This window comes from Syngnathus floridae, chromosome 13 (genome assembly GCF_059516105.1).
Source record: "Syngnathus floridae isolate MCC-2025c chromosome 13, RoL_Sflo_1.0, whole genome shotgun sequence".
NCBI classification, from domain to species: Eukaryota; Metazoa; Chordata; class Actinopteri; order Syngnathiformes; family Syngnathidae; genus Syngnathus; species Syngnathus floridae.
Window position 1 is genome coordinate 7,380,211 of NC_142425.1, and position 21,545 is coordinate 7,401,755.

At 39.2% G+C, this 21,545-nt stretch overlaps 1 protein-coding gene across 17 annotated transcripts in view; it reads left to right on the forward strand.

The window, feature by feature from the left end:
* The window catches only part of LOC148388364 (uncharacterized), a 125,659-nt gene that overhangs the window by 63,067 nt on the left and 41,047 nt on the right, over positions 1-21,545 (forward strand). Inside the window, exon 4 of one of the 17 annotated variants that reach the window (XR_015862238.1) lies at positions 3,316-3,732. The exons of the other annotated variants lie outside the window; for them this stretch is intronic. The gene's annotated coding sequence lies outside the window, so the exon portion shown is untranslated. Of the gene's footprint in view, positions 1-3,315; positions 3,733-21,545 lie in introns of those variants that run through there. 17 annotated transcript variants of the gene reach the window in all.

Consider the following 21,545-nt stretch of genomic DNA (forward strand, 5'->3'; position numbering starts at 1 on the left):
AAAAACTATTCCCTCAAAAAAACTCTTGAGACTTTCTGCTTGCTTTTATTCACAGTCTAAGAAAGGGTTTGCTCACTTAACATTGTGAACAAAAACAATATTGAATTCCATTTAATATCAGGCTACAGTAAGTCTGTGGTTTTTATGTGGTATGTGACTCTCTTTATGGGCTTAGCAACTGCTCGATTTCCAAACCAATCATCATCACGCCAATTACAAAAAAAAAGAAAAACTAAAAGCTCTTGACAAATGAATCTTAAATTGAGCTTGAGGGCCAGTAAAGTCATTGTGGTAAAAGTTTATACCCTTTGTTTCTGTCCAACTTTCTCTTTGAGTTCCATGTATTTGTCCTCTGCCAAGATAAAGATTATGTTTCACTTCTGTTTAGAAGACAGCCATCTTCCACACAATATCGCATTGTTCTTTTTGTCTGGGTAGGAGTGTTGGGGTGTATAATTCATTTACAGGAACTTACAGAATTGAGCAGGCTTAGTTGTAGTTTGTGTGACTATTGAACACAAAGAGAGAGGGGGGGGTGATTGTCATGTGATGATTCCAATCTCCTTTTTGCCTAATGTTGGCCTCCCGTATATCTTCTGACCGTTGCGTTAGAGAGCTTAGGTCGGTTGATTTTAGGTTCTTATGATGTAATATATATTGAAATCATTTTCAGAGGACCAATGTGACCGTATCGCATTTATCACATCGCGCAATTGTCCCTCTATTCATGTGCACACATACTGCAAAATTTGTCTGCATTCACAGATACACTCAAAATGCAAACATTTGTCTTCTCATACGCGCATCTGGCGTTTGTCTCTCTCTCTCACACACACACACACACACACACCCCTAATATAATTACCCATCTGTCTATTTGCTTTACTAAAATGTACATAATACATATGTCAGTCCATTCACATCCACTCATTAAGAACAAATATGCCCATTTACATGTATAATGAGTCATTCATTTATTTAAACTTGCTGTAATTGCAGCGAAAGCAACGTAGAAGCATATACTGTACTTCGCTCTCTGTTTTCAGATGGAGCTTTTCATATTTAATCAAAAGCTTCTATGTAGGGCTACTTCTTCGGATAACACTGCCTGCAGTGCCACTGTGTTCTCTGAGGACTTACACAATGGCAGGCCAATTGGCAGATTGATGATTTTGGGCCAACACGTAGATGTCAAGTGAGGGGCTGGGGGGGGGGGGGTTGAAATTGAGACAGCTCACTAAGTGAAATGTGGTTTCTCATTTTTGATGAGCCCTGAGTTGTTGAAGACTAATTAATTCAAGAACAAATGTCCCCAAAGGCTGCAATTAATGATAAACTTATTAGACTTGATGGTTGACGATGCCCATGAGGTCTGGTTCTCATGGCGGTGCCCAAGCTTCTGGTGGTGTTACTCAACCAGCTGTCACTTAAAATAAAATAAAAGAATAATGTGTGAGGGTGCATGTGCAAGCTTTTAAATTCCATTTTTCAAGACACACAGTCAGCCTTAATGTAATCCCTCCCTCTAGTTCTATCGCTTGACATTTGACACGCGTGTGCGTTAACTTGTTATCGACACCGCTGAGGTGAAGGGATATAAATGTAACATATAGACTAAGGGTGCGTGTGCTCTCTAACGAGTCTGTCAAAACTGAAGTCTCAAGAGAATCGACCTCCTCCATGCTGGTTTATAGAGACTGTCAATGCTTAAAGAAATGAGGAGGGATTCAATGACCTCCTTTTTTGTTGTTTTTGCTCACTTGCAATTTAGCTCTGAAACGTTCCCCTGAGCTCAGACACCCTGCACAGCCATACTAAGTAGCGTAAATGCATTGAGTGTGTGTGTTTTTGTGTGTGAGTTCTTTTTTTTTTTTTTTTTGCAATTTCTATCTTTAAAACCAAATGAAAAACTGATGTCTTTTATTTTTCATTCCTATTTACTGCTGCTTTGCCGTATTGTAGTGAGTAGGCCAGGACGATGTGTACTCACGATGTTGCGATGCAACACTGAATCACAATTGGTTCAATTCTCCAATTCTTATCTCACTCGTCCTGTTTACCCCTGCTGGTCCTCTTGTCTGGTTGCATCAACAACACTTGCAGGATAATATTTAAGATGCTCACTCAGCAAAACTCTTGCAAGATATGTTGAGATCTCAGCAACTTTTGAGATGTTTTGTCTTCTTGCAATATTATGATTGTACTTTCATAAAAGGATCACTATATTTTTTGGTGTCCAACATAATCATGCAGAAACATTTTAGTAGGGATAGTGCTCAAACAGGTTCTTTTTAACTTTTGCACGTTAATCCTTGCAGCTGACATGCAACCACAGAGTCATCTGGCCTCGAAACTGCAGCCGGAATCCTATTCATGTGTGCACATCTATGCATGTGACATCATCCTCGCACTTATGATCTCCTACCAGATCACTCTGGTGGCCTTTCCAGAGGTTTTGCCTTCAATTCCCACCTCCTTGCTTGCTTGCTTGCTGGCTGGCTGGGGGGGTTGGGTCCTATTTTCATTGCTAAATCCTGCTAAATTAGAAGTTCGACTAGTTGTTGGAAAGAGGGATGTGGTTGTGGTAGATTCTACTGCTGCCAGAGTGTGTTAGAGCAATTTATTAGCTTGCTATGCAATACTTGTGTGTGTGGGTGAAATTGTGTTCCCACCGTTTGGCAGCCTCGCACACTCGATGATTGAGGCACAGCTGCACCACAATTATAATATGGACTCATAATGGCCATTCAATATGTTGTTTAAATTGATTTTCCAATTTTGCGTGTTATTTATTTATATGTAAGTTGCAAATTAAATGGGTGAGTTTGTTTAGTGTGCCTGTATTTGGAGTTATTTCCAACATTTTTAAGGTTGTCTTTATTTATATGGTTTATCTGCCACTTTATTATGGACTTGTTGTTTTATTCATTGAGTTGGTGGATTTACAAGGATGTAAAAATTGAAATTCTAATGTTAGAATTATTTAAGAAATTTAACAAATAATCAGAGAATTTGTATTTATGGTGCAAACTACGATTCAGGTGGAACTTTAATTTAAAAAAAAAAAAAAAAAAAAAAAAAAAAAAGGATCCTTTCTACATGCGCTACACTCCTCCCGTGCACATTTGCTTTCTAGATCAGATTCCATGGCAACCTGCTCATGTCATCTTCCATTAGACAGTCAAGACAATGAGTCGGGAGTTAAGTGGAAATGAAGGCCACAGCCCATCACATAAACAAGACATATTACATGCTTTTCTCCTCCAACTCAACACCTTCTTAGCTCCCCCTCCCTTCTCCCTTCCTTTGTCATAGTGCGTCATGCTGAGGATGACACGAGGCGCCAAAGTGCCTTTTCTTGACCCCCCTCCTCGTGACTTTGCTGCGTCACTTCCCTCAGCCGACACCTGTTTGACCTTCCACATGCGCAAGTCCTCAAATTTTGGTGTAATGTATTTTATTATTATATTGCTGCAAGATGGGGTGTTTTTCCACATCCCACACTTTGCCCCTATTATAGGAGCATAGTTTGGGAGTTGCTTTTTCCCCCCCAACTCTTCCTCCCTCCTATTTTAGCACCCCTCGGGTTAGGTGTCATCATCTTTTTATGTCACTTGGGCAGATTGAAACCGGAAAAACGAATTTTGTTGGACTGTATTTGAGACATTTAATTTTCATTCCATTCCATCTTTTGCAGTTTCACATTAAAGGTCATTTTGTTGCTGGTTTGAATATATTGCTCAACAGTGTCATGTTCAGGATGATGAGCAGGACGTTAAGTGCAGCTTCTCGGTATTAAAACATAGATTGGTCCCACTGAGTGTATGTTATGAGGTTATTCTGTGTGCTCAGGTTTGCATGCGTGTGTGTGTGCACATATGCGTGTTTCTAATTAATTACCCCACCTCCCCTCGTATTCAGCGGTGTCACGAAACAAGTCTGATCACAGCTGTAACGGTGAAGCTAAGTCATAAGCATTACATGCCGTCACCACCTGCTCCGCTCCCGGCTCCCTTTAGCTTTCAGCCGCCAAAAACGGTTGTCAAGGGACGCTGAGGCTGCAAAACGAAATCTGTTTGTTATGTTTGGCTTGCAAATAAAAAAAAAAAAAAACTGAACATGCACGGATATCATTTCCATCAGTCTGTTAACACCTGCAGGTTCTTTTCATATTGGAAGCTTTTAATATGACCGCAGAGAAAGGAAACACCTGTAAGTGTGTTCATCTGGTCCCAATGAACAGCTGCTTCTAAAAGCAACTCAGCAATCATGTGGTGTTGTAATGAGGGAGTTTGGGGCAAATGGGACGCATGATTAGTTCGCATTTCTTACAACTAGTTTTTCTGCATAAAATGTGCTGTCAACAAATAGAGTGAGAAGTAAGGCCAGACTTGGTTTCAGCAACCGTTTTGAAATTGAGAAGCTACAATTAATGCAAAGGCTACTAGTTTGAACGAATTTGCTCAAATTACATGTAGTATTTTCAAAAGATTTAATAAATGTGATGATATGCATGAAAAGGAAAAATATTACCAGAAATAACTAAAATACAGAATGATGTCATATTTTAGGCAAAACACATGAAATATTTTTTTGACTAATATATCATGGTAAAATGTTACAGAAATATAGAAAAATTGCAAAAGTTTTAGTAACTGATGATTCTTTTCTTAACCTCTTTTCATATTATGATCATCTAGCCAACCATCCATTTTATGAACTCCTTTTGTTGTGACATTTTCACATACATTTTCAAATTTATTTCTTTGGATCTGCTTCATTTTCAAAACCTTGCCCCATTGTTAGAATTTTATTGTTGTAACTGTACAGCTTCATTCAGTTCATTTTTATTCTTTTTTGAGTTCTGATTTCTCTTGTAGCAAGGAACAGAAGTGATTCAAAGTAGTTTGCCACATTTATAACAACAAAGAACCACACTTCTTGACAAAAGAACCCATATTTCATACAAGAGTTTTTTTTTTTATTATCTCCAGAGCTGTCGAGTATAATTTACCTTTGATGACAGCAGTTTAATGTAAAGGTTTAGTCCCTCTCAGCATCCAACTAACCTTCACCCAACACAACATTACCAAGCTTCTTCTTTCTCCTGCTTGACATAGGTGAGCTAACTCAACAAAAGAAAGTGTGTATGTGTGAGTGCGCACACACAGCTTTCCGTCACTAACACATATTGTGTGACCACCAGCCACTGTCAGGTTTTATGTTGCCCCAACAGTAACAATAAACATGGGATTTGATGGCAGGGTCCCTTACCCCCATAATTGATGAGTCCAATATTTACTCTGTTACCTGAGTGTTGTAAACATTTATTATTATTCCTTCCCTCTCGACCGAGTGCAAGAGAAGAATAGTGCGGCCTGCAGGGAGCAGCTGTCATTTTGACTAATGACACAAATGAATAAAACCTCGTAATTACTTTAGAAAAAAAGGAATATCCCTACCTTATCCTCGGTTAATATGCATTTTAATTTTTTTGTCAGGTTTATTAAATTTCAGGCCGCCTCCACCACCCAGCCCATGTGTAATACAATACAGACACAGGCAAGTTCTCAAATATCAAATTTAATTTTCTATTCCCTATACAGGCTGCGTAATCAGGTTGGGGCATTATTGTGTTTTTATTGACATTAGCATTGTTATTATTCTGAACTTTGTAAATATCAGTAACTCAAGTTTGCCTGGCTGCTTATCTAGAAATATATTCATTTTAGTGTACAATAAAATGATATCTCATTATTAGATGTTCTCTGCAGATGCAATGATGCGCAATTTTTTTAATGTAAAAAACCCCCATTTCTAAATTAAATAGACTTCCTGGAGATTTTATGTTGGTTTTATTGTGACACCCTAAGCAGGTGACCTAGCAACCTGCTGTATGCTACACGAGCCTCGAAATAGGATATCAATGAGACACATCCGAATTGCTATTAGACCAAAAGGCACTGTGGCTTGGCACAGGCTTTTAGATCTTCTTGTAGCGAGTGTAATTGGATAAGTCTTCCATCGTGTGCATGTGTTTTCAAATCAGCACATTGCGGTTTGCGAGTCTCCGGAATAAGGCGGAGGCAGCGAAGGGAAGTGTAAAAGCTCTCAGCCAAATCAGGTATTCCAGATGGAAGGATAGGGGGAAGATTAATGGTAGAAGAGAGAGAGAGACACAAAGAGAAAGCAAGAGAGGAGCAACTTATGTGAGGATAGACAGCTGTGTGATGTACAGTAGGCTCTGCTTAGACAAGACGACTCCTCTGTGCTATTAAGCGCACAAAAAGCAGACAACAGAGAATAATATGAAGAAGTAAAGGGCCCCTTTATTTAATGTGCTAATGTAGTGCATACGATTTGTAAAAAGAAATACATTAATCAATATTGGGACACCTGGCAATTATTGCTGCTGATAATGAAGTTGGAGAGTACCTTTCAGAATTTTTAATTGATGCTGGAATTGAGATAGAATTTGTTCTGTTGTATCTGTTGTAGTTCATGCTAAAAATAATTTCTGGAGTTCTCCCACAGTATATTCAAGCATATTTTGATGGACATTTTTTGTACACTGCACTGGAAAATAAACAAAAGACTCAAAGTTTCAAGGCAACAGACTTTCATATTAAAAAAAAAAAAAAAGACAGGCAATTCAACAGAATATTTAAAGTTTTGGAAGTGTGAAAAATTGCTTTCCTGCTTTTTGAACAAAAAATATATTAGTAAAAGCAACTCAGCAATTTTTGTTGTTGTAATCAACCTGCTCCTTGCCATGAATATCAATATTTTATGATGACGATTTTTTTTAAAATGCTTAATTTTCACTGAATCTATATTAATTTTATCATGAATATCGAGACACCCACACAAAATAATAAATATACTCTATTACACTTTACCACTGTTGCTCTCATGATCAGGGAATGTGTATTTTACAAATTATGGCATTTTTCGGATTGGCTGTTTAATCTGAAAAATTTGACGACGTTCACGCAATTAAAATTTGAAATTGCTTGAATTGCATTAACTGTGGTGTAAACAATATGAGATAAAACTCCAGCCAACTTGATTCCTTTTGAGAATCTACACTCTAATGTACTTTGAGTTTTCCCACAACGAAGCATGTAAGGTGTCATACATTTTGTGCTATGGAAGCAGGCAGTTGTGCGTGTCCATTTGTCATGCTGTCATGTTAATTAGCAAACTGAAGATGAGAGTGAAATTACAAACACCTTGCACTTGGCACACAGGAGAACACACACTTGACATACACCGCCAGACGTAATGATGCAATCGCAAAAACTAATGTTGCATGTTTAACGAGGAAGGCCTCTGTCGGCATTTCCTTCAGCCCAACTCACCACAAGATAATACTTGTTTCAAGTATGCAATGGTACTTATGTGATCTGAAAGGACAGCATTTAAAAAGAGCGAGCGAAATACTTTTCACGTTTAATGAGCTGAAGTACCTTGAGCAGCGATGAGAATTTTCTCAAAAAGTGATAACTTGAGAAAAAAGGAAATGCAAATTGCTGAGCTGCAGACAACCTTTTACCTTTCCAAGTGACGCTCTTTGAGCATGTTTGAAGGTGAGCACAATTCAAATAAGCTTGCCCACAAGTGTTTTTATCTCAGCATATCTCATGGTCTCTGTTGATCTTTAATGTGGCTTATCCTTTCTGATTAGAAGGACACATGCTCATGAGGCTGCAGGGTTTTGAGGACAGCGTCGACAAAGGGTCTCGGCCTTAACAACAATTCTATAACGCTACTCCACATATCAGTGTGAAAACTCACATGTTCTGGTATTCCCATGAATGGTGAAGTAAGTGCATTGCTGTTGTTACACATGATGTAGTTATTGATCCAGCAGTTTTGCAATTTGCCCCTTTGGGACAGAAATGTGCGGTGAGGCATGGCCCATGTAATATAAGTAGAGAATTAATTCAAAAAACAAAACGTATTCTAAAATAATGTTTTGGGGATATTATTGAAACTGAAATGATTGAATGATGAAAAATCAAAATCTCTTACATACAGCCGCTTTAAAAAACAATTAAATAAAAGTGAAATGATCTCAAAAACTTAATTGGTTAGAAAAAAGTAAAGACGGGTTTTAAATCGGAATCCAAAATATGTTTAAAGGCACAGAAAGCCACCTCAAATTAACATTTGCTCTTGACCAGCCAGCCTGCTTTCATGAAGGACTACAGAAATCTGATAATTATTTTTATCGAGAGCCTCCAATTTGAGGATTTTTAATATTTTAATTTAAACAATGACAATTGATTAGATGCCGATTAATCAATAAATTAAATAAATACTACATTGATGGTGTTTGAACAATGAAAGTATACCTCTTAAAATATTCTTTCATTCTGGCTGGAATTTTACTTGGGATAGTGATTTGTTTACGGCTCTCGGAACACACTTCCCAGTTTGCGTTACCCTTGCTAAATTAGCATCTCACCCTCGTGAGGGTATTTTAAAAGTCACGGACTGCTTAGTTGAGATGTGACAGCCCCCAGCTGGACCTAGTTCTGCAAGGGTGGTCTTGGTGACATTACAGCAAGCGGCGCGTGACAAACCACCGGCACACCAGTCGTGACCCGCGAAATAATCTCCGACAGACGAGGACAAGGGCCAGCTCGACTCGCACTCTCACCTGATGCCCTTTTGGCTCGTCCTCTACCGCTGGTATAGAGTTAGCTAGGCGTAGGTGTGAGATGAACTGCCTGCATCGGCAAAAAGCTTCTTGTCAGGTGATGACAAGTAAATGGCAGGGGAGGAAAAAATTAAACACATCACCCTGAAGTTTTACCTCTCCTGCTGTCAATTAGTCTCAATCAACTGCATCGTTCCTGTTTAGGGATGTTATGACAATCTCGCTCTGTCTTGCCAATCTGTCAAGCTATGATAAACCTACACTATATGTTATCTCAACACTTCTGTCAGCCGTCAACAGCGGGAGCTTCCCCTAATTGTGTTGACACGCCGGACAAAATGGGCACTGAATCCTCTGATCGGGACTTTCAGAGAAACAAATACAATCTCTGACTTGTTCATCAAGACATTTTTTGCTGAAGTGAAAAAGTTTTCTGAAAAGTGATTGGCATCTGACGTCTCTCCTCTCGGCTGTATTTCACAGAGGTGAAGTGGCGCTTATCAATGGAATGACTAGGCCCCGATGCATTATTAACAGGTGACTCCGCTCTGGCTTGCTTGGCTAAAAAGGACTTAAGTGAAGTGGGAAGCAACACTGTCAATCTCAGCCTTCCTCTGAGAGTCAATTAGGAGATAAATAGGGCGACATGTCTTTGGAGATGCGGGGAGACGGCAGATAGGCTCTCCTGCGGATGTCCTGGGGCAAGGTAAACGGGCAGTATAGCTCTGCTGAAAGCAATGTGCACCTGGGAGGTTACCCATGTTTTTAAGTCTACATGCATCGACTATGCGGTAAATACGATGTTTGCGTGTGTTTGTGTGTGTGTGTGTGTGTGTGTGTGTGCGTGCGTGCGTGCATGCGCGCAAGATTGTCTGCGTGTGCGTGTTGAGCTGAATGGTACCCTCATCTGTTCCAAGAGATGTCAATTTGGAGAGCAATGCTCTTGAAATTGATTTCACGTTGCACGTCCTATATATGAGTGTGGGAAACATCTCATGCCTTCGTGTTTGAAAGTCATAATAGTTTCTTCATACAATGTAATGAGCTTTTTTTTATTAGTCTAACTTTCAGCCCAATTAAGATATGTATGACCTTTAACTGTATACACACACCATTTTATCATGATATTTATTTCTAATATTTATTCAGACAACAATCTAGGGAACCACTGGGGTGTGTAAATATAGCCGACAAATGGTGCCGTGTGATGTCATTGCTGTCAGTACAACAAGAGCGCCACCCATTCCTTTCTGTAAAATAGTGCTGCACATTTCGCTCGAAGGTACCAACCAATTTCCCAATCAACTGCTTGTTCACAGTGTGTGACCTATTTAGCGTTAGATCTTGTAAAAGATAAAACAGCAAACATTGGCACTTGTTTGTCGACACCGTCGCCTTGGGGTGAAAAAGATCCGTTATGCGGTGCCTACGGAGTGTGAAATGCGAGTGGCGTACGAGTGACACTGTCAGCTCATTTTCCCCCACCTTGTCTTCTAAGAGTTGGCTGTCAAGGGTTGGCTGTGGTTGGCTGACCCTGTGGAGGTCATTGTGTGTGGATGGAGAGATGTCTTGAGCAAAAAGGTCCCCTTGCTTACAGCTGTCAGATCCGCCCGAGCGGTGGACACAAGAGCTGTTCCACCCCAAAGACAGCAGACGGATAAGGATGGGCTACCAAGGGGCGGGCGAGGGATGCGCTGTCGGCCTGGCTCAGCACATTTGATGGGTGGCCACACCGAGCTTCTTACCAGGGGTCCCGGCACCCTGGCAGCTTTTTGTTTAACACATTGCTCTTGGCTATTCTTCACTCCTAATGCAGATTCCACGCACGACAGTGCAGAGCACGCAGCCTCAGCAGAGGCCGGGGACGCCGCCTTTGTTGACGTGTCAGTCGCCAACGCAGCGTCTCAGCATGCTTCACCAGTGGCCATGACAGGGGATGCAGAGCCCATGAAGGGGGATTAGTGCTGCACCTATTGTCTGAGGAGCATAGCAGTGTTGGATTCAAGGCTATTCAAATACTGTATTTCTTTTCTTTGGCACTTGACAGGGACGCTCAGTGGCCCCACTCTTGTATCAAAATGTGTAAATGTCATGCCCCCAGCCGAGGCCCTTATTATCTCAGTTGACATGACAAGCAAAGGTAAGATGGTGGATTCTGTTTTTGCTGTCTGCTGGCTGACCTACAGGTTAGGCTCTTTTTTTTTAAATGGGCTAGGTGGGAGCTTGTTCTTGTGTACAAATTATTCTTGACTCAGTTCAAGCTGAAAGGAAAGCGCTTTGACCTAGACATAACCTTCGAAGGTTTTTGGTTGGATTTGATGTTATGAATACTAAATTAAGGGATTTTTCTTTTTGGTTGGTTGTTGGCTTTGTTTTATTGACGCTGTATTATCATTCAAATTTGAAGCTACTTTGCATTTTCCAATATTCCGCTGGATAAAAAAGATAACCAAAAAAAGTCTGTTTCAAATGTATCGTTACAAACGAATTAATACGCCGTTTCTTTTTCATTGTTAAAATAACGTAACTTCTTTCTCTCGTCAAAATAACATTCGGATTGTTCATTTTGGTAGTTTGGTACAGTATGTTTACACCTGCTACCTACTTTCAGTGTATGGTATTTTTTTTAAAAGACAAAAAAAATTGGACTGTGTAGTTACACAATTAAAAAAAAAAAAATTATGGAGCTAAGAATGGCCACAATTATAGTCTGAAAAGTCTTTGTGATATCATCATTCTGGCACTGCGCTGTTCATATAAACACCTTGTTTAAGTGACATGTTCTTTACGTCATAACAGATCAAGTATGATGAAATTGTCTCATCACTCTTGATTCATAATTTGACACTATAACAAACAATGCGGCATCTGGAATCATTGCGGCGTTTCTATGGAGAAAAATACTCGTGCATGTAAACAAATGATGAGATGTTATCATGCCTTTACTAGCATTGCCAAATCTCTGGTGTTGATGATACACTGTAAACAAAACTCTTTTGTGAATTGATGTACAATTACAGACATATGTTGAACATCCTGCTTGAAAATTGTTTTTCTGCTTTGTTCATTAAGACATTCCGCATAAGTGGGTCAGGGTTAAGTCTAACATTAAATAAGAGAAAATCCGACAAAGTATTAAACTCACTCGCAAGTAGTGGCCAAAAAAAAAAAAACCACTTGCCTACAAGCTATTCCAAACATGCATCCTTCTTTAGGAGGTGAGAGGGAAACTGTGTGGAGCGAAAACCATCTTTGTTTTCCCTCCCCCGTCTTCCCTCTGGTGTTGATGTCAGCGAAAGGTGGGTAAGCGGGTCATGGTTAGCTAGAGTGTGTGTACTGTAGCTTTGACTGGCCTTGATCCCTGTCAGAGCGCCATAATGACGAGGTTTCCTTTCCTTCCAATCGGCTGGAAGTAACGGCCACCGTAAAGGCCTTGATTGCAGCTTCTGCACAACACTGCTCCACATGGCAGAGTGACTCTCTAGCCCCCTTCAATCAACTGCTGTCTGGCTCACATACAGCTTACCATCCTCTCACGCCGTCTTTGCCGGTACATCACTTGCCGGCCCACCCCTTCTTCTGTCACGGCAAGCTCACCGCATATAAATGGAAAAGTGCCCTCTTCACTCGACTAGGAACGAGGATCTTAAAGTTGAACTTTTAAAGTTCAACTAAAGTATTGTTTTTAATTGCTTTGTTGAATGAAATTCACTATATACAGGGTACGTTTTTGAATATGGTGTAGTAAGCAAGAGACATTTAATAAAATTTCAAAAGGTAGTAAGTCCTCATTAGGTCAATTGACTTTACGTGATCAAAAAAAAAGTTGACAAATTCTTGCAAATTCAGATAATTCTTTATACCTATTACAGAACACATGAAGCTTTGTATTTGTAATCAAGAAGACTGCACCATGGAGGCCAGCAGTGAACAAGCTAATGGAATAAAACAAAAAATATTTTATGACATAATAAAATTCATATTGCATACATTATCTGAACGGTTAAAACCAAACGAGCTTAACACATAAAATGGTTGCATTGCAGTTAGAACTTAGCGGTGTGTGTACACACACTAATCACAACAATGCAATCTACTTTGATTAACATGATGAAGAAATGTTCATGTCTACTTTTGTATATTAGAGTACCAGAGTGATTTTCATCCTGAATGATGTTCATTAATTTTAAATCTGTTTGTTTCTCCATATATTCACCAATAAGTTATCAAACTATGTGAATTAAATTAAAACATGATAAATTCACTAAAACTAAAGCAGGCGCGGCTTGTGGTCTGGGAGGATAATATCAGTATGGCTTGGCAGGAATCTGGAAGAAGTGTCCTACTTTGTGTAGGTCACTTCCAATTTTCTGGATAACCATATTTGTTTAGAATCAGGTCCATAATTAAAGGGGAACCAACCCAGGAATTATCACAGTTAATTAGCAAGATGCTGTACAACAAGCTCAGCTCTGATTGAAGCCCACTGGCTGCACGTACCAGAGGATGGCTGCAGCCAAGAGAAACCAGAAGGCTTTGTGAATTGACCAACAAATTACACAATGCCTATTTGGCAGCCATGTCAGGAGCAGAAAAATATAGCTCATATTTTATTCTGTTTGTCTCCGCTCAGGCTTTAAGATAATTTACGGCGATCGAGTGGTAACTTGGTGGCTGTCCAAGTTTAATTTTTTGTTTTCACCCATGCAGGCAGTGGCACACAAAACAAGTCAAAGCATGTAACCCACCATTAGCTTCCATGTTTTACTGGCTTTTTGTGTGCATGAATACAGTAAAACGTTTAAAACAGCAAATGTTTTTGAAACTTAGTTTGCGCAAAGGTTAACCTTTATCTCATTACAGAAAATATTCTATTAGTCCTTGTTTTTTTATGTTTATTACCAATTGACATGAGAGCATTTCATATACATCGATGTACATTTATCAATATACGAACATCGTATGTAATTCCTTTGCTATCGTTAGTACATCTGAAAAATGCATTTTGGCTGGGCATAATTAAAAATAAAAATATATATCCATTACTTTCTAAAGTTGATGACAATATTAATACAATGCTAGTTCTATGAACGCATTAATGTATTTAAGCAGATTTTTACTTTATTTTTTTTATATATAATATATATTTTGGAGTTAACAAAACTGTAACTTTATTTTGTATCCAGGAAAAACACACTTAGAAACAAAAACATTACAAATTATAAATATAAAATTCATTATTCCACATTCTGTATGAATATATTTTAAATGTCAATGTTGCGGGGCTTTTGCCTCTCTTTGGCCCTGTCAAGCGGCTTGTGTCCTTGTGGATTCTTGGAGCATAACATGCAGATTGCCCAGTGGCATACGGCAGAGTTTGAAGTGACTTGATGTTTCTGGGAATTGCATCCAAGCAGGGATGCGGCACGAACATGGTTAGAATCTGGACCGATGGATTTTTGCAGGCACCAGAGTGTGAAATGTACAGAAATTTTTGTGTTAGTATACAGCTGCTTCTGTGTTTGCACCTCCTTGCACCTCCTTACTGTCACACTCAAATTTGACAACTCGACAACAAGAAAGGCATTTTAGAAATTCATTATATATCATGGGATAATATATCCATCCCTACATTTTCTCTAGCACTTATCACAAGGGGCGCAGTTTGAACAAATCATATTTTTTAAATTTCAAATGGACACACACACAGCGAAAAAGTGTACAATACGAAATATTTTATTCATTTATAGTCTTGCAGCACAGATAAAAGAAAGTGATTAAAGATTTTGGCAAAACTGTAACCCTCAGACACACTTTTAAAATAAAATAGAAAATATTTTTCCATTACTTTTACCTACTTACCTTTATTTAAATGGTATTGAAGTGGAGCTACTCCAGCAGAGCTAATTGCAGTACGGCCATGTTTTTGTTTTGTTTTGTTTTTAAAAACAATTCAGATGTCAATTAATTTCCCTTTTTTATTCCCAAAAAAACATGTGTACATACACATGCAGACATAAATATATAAGCTAATAGCCATGGCTGTAAGGTTATGTACTTTAATCCCCTCAGGTGATGAGACCATTTGCATGTGTCAGCAGTCGAGGCAAACTCATGCACTCCCTCTTTTGTGTTTCTCCATTAAGCTTTCACTGTGCTCCCTGCACGCCCTGCTGTTTGGCTTCTTCTGGGCTCTTTGGGGGAGGAACTTAAAAAGAAAGGGAAAAAAAATGTTAAGTTGACTAAAGAATTAACGTCAGTCATTCTTTTCCTTTTGATTATAATCTGTAGTGGCTCATGTTACACTCATTAAGGCGGCTGAGGCTTTGGTTGGAATTGGGTTGCGCTGAGTGATGGTTGAGCTGTAGGTAGCAGGAGCAGGCTCAAAGCAGTTAAATAAATAAGGAACCACATTTGAAAGAAGAATTGCCAGTAATAATATGACCAACGCACAACAGGACATCCGGTGAATGCTTGTCTCATCCTGCAGGAAGGTGATGGAAAACATCCTGTCATAATTATTTTTAACGCTGCAATCATTTCTTCGCACACTTTCAGGAATATAAAGAAGCAAATAAGTTACAAGTGCATCATTGCAGTAAGTGCACTGAAGGTACTGCATCTTTGTTTTTTTAACCGTATTTATCGATTAATCAACCAAATAAGCAATTGATTAATCGATTATTAAAATGATTACTTGCAGTCCTAATTTGTTGTAATGTGAACAGCGTTATTAAACTCTGGTTCAGACTATGTTCAGTTGAGGATCTGCTAGAAAATAAACATGATGTGATTTGGTCGTGGTCAGAAAGCAATCTGGCCTCGGTCCAATCGCACTGGATGTTTCAGTTTTGTTTTATTTTGTCAAAATGTGCACTTGGTTAACATTTTTGTTTAGCTGCTAGACGATCCATACTTTATAATTATTGAGGTTTCACGTTGCGATAATGAGCACTGTGCCTACTCCAAGCCTTTTTCTTGGTTACAGTTTCAGTCTCACATGTTTTGTCTTGACCTATTTTGGTATGATTGGGGAGTTTTTTAGCATGTGGAAAGAAACTGACCCAGTGGGCAAATGAACACTTCACAAAAATAATAACATGCTTTGTACCAGAAAAAAAAAAAATTCTATCTGTAAAAAAAACAAAAACACTTTCCAGGGTTATTTTGTAAATGCATACTGTAAGATTAAATTCTATGCGCCGGATTGCAATCTGTATATTAAACGAAAATACCCACCCAAAATACAACGTGCAGTCCGCAATATACGTACATATATTTAAATTAAAGCTGCCTTTGGTGCATTTTTACCTCCCCCTCAAAATGTTGATGGCCCCTTTGTGCCTCAGCGACGCAACACTGAATCTAAAAGAGATGGCAGAAAAGTGTCATCTGACAAATGTGAATTTCTTCCATGTTGTCTGAATCACTTTAATCACCAGCGCAGTTCACACTTTTCACTGTGTACCATTGCTGCATGTCCCCAGTGATCTGGTTGGGATAACTAATTAAAAAAAAAAAAAAAAACACACACATAACAATATTATGAGCTGACCTAACGCTTCTCTGGGTGGTGATGAGTGAGGGCAAAGTTATTATTCTTTTGAACTCCTGCAGTGTTGGGGGAAGACGGCACACATTCAAAGCAGCATGACGTTGGCTGTTTGTTTCTTTTGTAATTTTTTAATTCCTGGCCTGCTGATTTATGGCTTGATAAGCTCGTTTAATTGTCTTTTTTCCCAAATAGGGAATAATTTACATATACTTAAAAGGCAGACAGTGCTTTTTCCAAGTCTACTTTTCTTTCCCTCCACTTTTATTTCAGCCAAGGCTTTGCTTCACAATCCACAGAGGATGTGAAATGTTTTACATGCAGAGACGCTTTGACACATTTTATTTAAATCCAAACACTTTGAAAGTAGAGGCTCAAAAAGGAACACTTTCTCTCATGTGTTCAATGTTTTAAGTCTCGTTCAAAAGCTCGTGTCATCCCGCTAACTGAAAGTCTGGTTTAGACTGGAGCTCACCCCCATGTTTTTTTGAGAGAAGAGTAAATAAAACATGTCGAAGGCCAGACGCAAACATGCTTGAATTGAGCCCATTTCATCCAGTTCCCTCAGATTTTGAGTCCTTTGTCAAAATTGTGTATTGTTTTTTCCCAAGAAATTATTAATGGTGGGCGCACTTTACATTTTTTTAAAGCAGAATATATTACGTATATGCATAGTACACCCTTCACCTCTGGTGGTAGTCTCTGCCAAGCTACCTTGTTCACTATTTGTTGCTTTTCCCTGTCAAGCATGAATGTTGGACAGCTCATCCATATAATTAAATCCCCCTTTAAGCAATTTGCTGCAGAGAATCAAATATTTCTATTGCTGATGCTCATATGTGGCATGTCAAGGTGTGAATGTGGGCGAGACAGCATCTCGCTCCCATTGTTCATTTGGGGAGAAAATTGGCCGAGATAGTCGGGTAGGTGATGGAGCTATCGCCCAATTTATTCTCTCAAGTGTCAGTTATGCAGACAAATATGTGCTGGTGCATTTTGGAGCAGTTACAGCCTGTCAACACTGAGAGAGTGCAGCACATTTTGATCAGAATGCAATGGGGCAATCCTTGACTTTTTCCTGTGATGGAAGGACAATGGACACTTGTGGTGGAGCTTATTCCACTAAGTTGGTTAGTCCAGCTAATGGCCATTTAGATGCCGGATAACACGGAGGCGTTTTGCTGAAGGATGCAGAGGCTATCATGTTTTTATAGTTGCAGCTGTGTTGGAATTTTGAGATAATGTTTTGTACTATGTGACTGTTACTTTCAGTTAAAGTTTGTGTTTGAAAATGCTTTGGCATGTATTCAGTTTTTTTTTTTTTTTTTTTTTTTTTTTTAACCGTCAAGCAGCTGCTGAAGGAGCAACAAGCGGACTTAAATTTGATAGGCTTCATGGCGTCACTCCATCAAAATAAAGTGCCACATCAAAGTGGAACACTTTTGTCTAGTGTTTGCAGAACTCTCACTGGAAATATATAATTACCTGGCCACACAGGTTTTGGTTTTGGCAATTGTGGTGGATTTTCCCCATTGGTCACATGCTAGAACGAAAGAGTTTCTTGGGAACGTGCATGTACTTGTTTTCTTCTGTGATGCACATTAGAAAGTTGATTCAAGCGAAGCAGGTGTTTTTTCATCATCAAGCAATGGCGATAATATGAAATTTTATTGTTTTTATAATGAAAGTATTTCTAAAGTTTAGCCAATCTATGTGATAGGATGATTTCCCGGAACTTGCTATCGAAAAATGTTGGCACAATAAATCATTCCATCGACCCTCCAAACAATTCAGTCGTTTAAGAACTTGGAATACAAAATACGTATATTTGAAGATTTTTTAAAAGGTGAATAAATACTGTGCTCTAGAATGGATCACTGCATACTAGCTAAAATAATACAGTCCACATTCAACAGCATTGTAATACAATCTTATCACCCTAATCTCTTGTCGACTTGAATATGAAGCTGCCAATTGTTAATAATTCAACAATTCAACGTGCATAGTGATCCCTCCACGACTGCCCGCACACAGCAATATTGGCAATATATTGGCTATATCAACATAATGCAATGTGATGGATTGCAAATACACAGAATCAGTTGGATTGAAATAAATAATAATGACACAATTGTGGGAGAAGTAGCACATGTTCATGTGGAAATGCCCTAATTGGTGTATTTTCTTAACTTGAATATGACCAAAAATATACAGAGAGAGGTCTTGTTAGGAGGTTCACATTCATCAAATGAAATGTTAAATGCACATACTTGTTTTCCCAAGTGTATGTAGGAGCGTGTATGATCCTCCAACCTCCACATTTCAATGGTGACCTGTGCACCACGAAGGCCATGGGGGCCCAGGCACACACATGAATCGGCGGTGGCTCGGCACCTACAATGTCACTCCACCCAGCAATTCACACACATTCACACTTGACGAGAACATCTGGTCTCCAGGATGACTCGTGAATGCAGACCTTTTGTACGGCCAGCCTGCTGGTGTTAATGAAAAGGGCATTCCTCTGCTCCCATGATGCAAATGACCAGAGTTTGCAAAAGAGAGGTCCGACATTGCTTCTGAGGCTGTAACCTAATCCATTCAGCAGAAGCTGCATGTGTGTATGTGAATAATTGGCTGAAGGAGGTAAGCCTACAAAGGTCTTTGGGGTCAGAGAAGGCGACCATAGCACCCCGGCCCATACGTGCCAAGTTTGGCTTCCTCCCAAAAGTCTACAGGGGTCACAACAATTTCCCCAAGTCAGGAGTGGGTCAGGATCCCACTTCCCTTGTGCATCAGTCACTGGAAGGATGAAGAGGAAAGTTTGAGGAATGGTCCTTGTGGCATCATCCCAAGAACAAGACATGAAGGGAAAGTTTGCAGTTGTTGGGCTTGAAGTTATGTATGGGGGAAGTCCCAAGTTAAGTCTTTATTTTTCACTCTGGAACAATTCATGTTATTATTCACTTTATAATTGGTGAGACATTCCCTTCCAGGTGTCATTAGCCTTCCTTGCTACTGGCACAGTCCTGCAATGCTTTCCATCAAGTTGCTCTTTAAAGTCAGCGCAACACCTCGCCTCATTTGGCTCCCGTCACCGAACGGAGATGCTTCTCACTGGACCTGAAAGTGAATATATTTAGAGTCAAAGAACAACGCAACTATAGAAAAACACATATTAATAACTTAAGACTCTTACGTTGGAATGTATTATTGCTTGTCCCAACCTTGCTTGCCAGTTCTCATAAATTTCATTTGAATTCAAGTGACATAAAAGAAGCACAGAGCGCACTGCACTTCATTTCATTTGGCATGTTGCTTTGACTATGTTCCTAACAAAAATCAACAGCTTCAAACTATAACAGCTAGATTTGAACTTGACCCCATTAGTTTCTGGTGAAGTGAAGCTCGGTGCAGAATATTTGAAAGCCATCAATAAGTGAAATTGTGACTATGCCCAGTCAGCATCATAAATAGTTTACTGTTGTTTTTCAGTTGCTATTGGCCCCAATGCAAAGATACAAACACCAACCTGCAATCCTGCAATGCTGCAGGCACTGAGAGATGCCTTGAATTAGTCATTCTGGTTGCATGCACTATTATTTGTTTCAGTACCAGCTTGTTAATACAAGTTTCACCTCGAAGCTAAAACACAATCCATTGTGAGATGCACTTTTGGAACATATTTAGAAATAATCTCTCTCAAGGACAAACTCATTCAATCATGAAAGATATACAAATTGTACAGGCATTTTAAATAAAGCGAAACACTTCAAAACAAATCAAACCGCCAACTGACGTTGGTAACAAGTTACAAATGGAGTCAGTGGATTTTTTTTTTTTGCTTTTGCTGCAAAACTACTAGCCTCATGTAATTGATAGTGTTTTCTTCTCACATTTTTCTTCTCTTCCACTACTTTTTGAGGTTGGTCCTTCTTTTGGAATGTCACAAAATGCCACAAAAGCCAAAAACTTTTATGAGAAGCATATTTCCCCAGAAACATTTTAGTCTACCTCCGGATTCTACAAACGTGTTATGGAAATGATCAAAGGTGGGATCATGGACAAAAGGGCCATAGTTTCCCAGTGATGTCATAGCAACGCCACTGTGTTCCATCAAAACATAAATACTTTGGAAATTCTTTTGCACCACTGTACCCTTTCCTGACTAATAGCTCTGAACAATGAGATCACTCGGATGATTATGGAAGCTCTCTCTGGACCATAGCTTGTAGGATGTGACTACATGAATGTCTTGAAAAGCATACTTCATTTGGGGTGAATAACTTTTTTTTTTTTTTCCAGTTGAATCATGCAGATTATACATGGCATTTAAATTGGACCAAGGGATGAAATAATTTGTCATTGGCTCAATTTTTACTTCACAAAAGCCTGGCATTTGAACTCCGGCGTGAAGACTGTGTGTACAGGTCACTGTAGTCATTAATTCGTTCTTTTTTTATTTGGCTTGAGGGGGCTGGAAAGGTAATCGGTCAGCATTCACACTGAATTCCTAAGGCAACTGGCCATTTTTGTATCTCATAAAAGTACTGCAGCTCCATGAGGGAATTCATATGTCCTGAACTTCTTGCCCAAGACAGCTCAGTCAATGCTTTTTACTTGAACTGCTGTCACCCTGGAGGAGATCGTCCTAAAGACTAATGGAAGATGAAGGAGACCATGCAGAGTACTGAATCTTACTCTTGTGATGGTCCCTTTTTATTTTATTTCAAAATAGTGTACTGTAATACATTTCAACACATGGTTGTTCCAAGAATCTCATAATTGTGAGGCAGATGTGATCGCCAGTACTGCTGGCAGTCAAACATTTCATTCCTAATTTCTATTTCCTAAATGATGCATCTATGCTCTTTAATATATTGCTATTAGAAGATAAAATTGAAGTGATCATTAAAACATCAACAAAATGTTTTTCCCTCATTAAGTCTGTGTCCAATACTAAATTTTTGAAAAAATAAAAAAATAACAACGCATTATATACCCGGGAGACTTTTTCATTGCGAAATAAACAGCAGAAGTAAAAGAGAGGCAGCATGTCGTTTCCTCCAATGGTCCATATTGCAGTGACACATTTCAGTGAGCACATGATTAAGTTCACCAGTGAAGGAAAGTGCCACAGCTAACAGGCCTCCCATGTTGTAATCGAGCCTTTGATAAGGGAAGCCATCTTCCTGTGCACCGCTAAGCAGTTACCACATGATTTTATGAGAGCCACGCTCATTTACGAGCGCAATCAGTTGTAACCCAACGCCCCGCAGGATGCCAGTGTTAGCGCCCCTCTTCGTCCTATGATGATGGACTGTCGGT